Here is a 538-nt window from a genome sequence, read left to right as displayed (position 1 = left end):
AGTCCTCTTCTTGCTGGAATTAAGAGATTTAACACTGCCTTCAATATGGGCAGAATCAGGAACATTCATTTTAATAGGGATTATTTGCATGAAGGAATCTTTGCTGTTTAAGAGATCAGTTCTTTTGTTTTAATTTGCTCAGGCAAAGTTCTCACTAAAGACAACCGTAAGAGTTTATCTCCTTCTATGACTTCTTTGTCATTTGAAGGCACATTTCCTGAGTGTGCAGCTATGTGATGAATATGATGATTTCTATGGAAGTTAGTGTGATGACAGCTTCTGATGTCCACAAGAAATAAATAAGGAATGAGAAGCAGGGCTGTGAGATGCTAGCCCCTCTGTCAGTAGCCCTCATCTAGTTCAAATTCTGCTGTCAGGAACACTCAGTCCAAATATTAAAACAGTAGCCCATCTCCCCTTTGGAAAGGAAATGTGACTAGTTGAATCTTTTCTCCTCCTACCCACCAAGGTGCCTGGTGGCTTGAAGCAAGCATGCTCCTCAGTCCTTATGATAGCTCCAGGAAACATGGCCCATGCA

This window comes from Crocodylus porosus, unplaced genomic scaffold, assembly GCF_001723895.1.
Source record: "Crocodylus porosus isolate Cpor-Errol unplaced genomic scaffold, CroPor_comp1, whole genome shotgun sequence".
Lineage (NCBI taxonomy): Eukaryota > Metazoa > Chordata > Crocodylia > Crocodylidae > Crocodylus > Crocodylus porosus.
The sequence above is the reverse complement of the archived record's forward strand: the minus strand, read 5'-3'. Positions refer to the sequence as shown.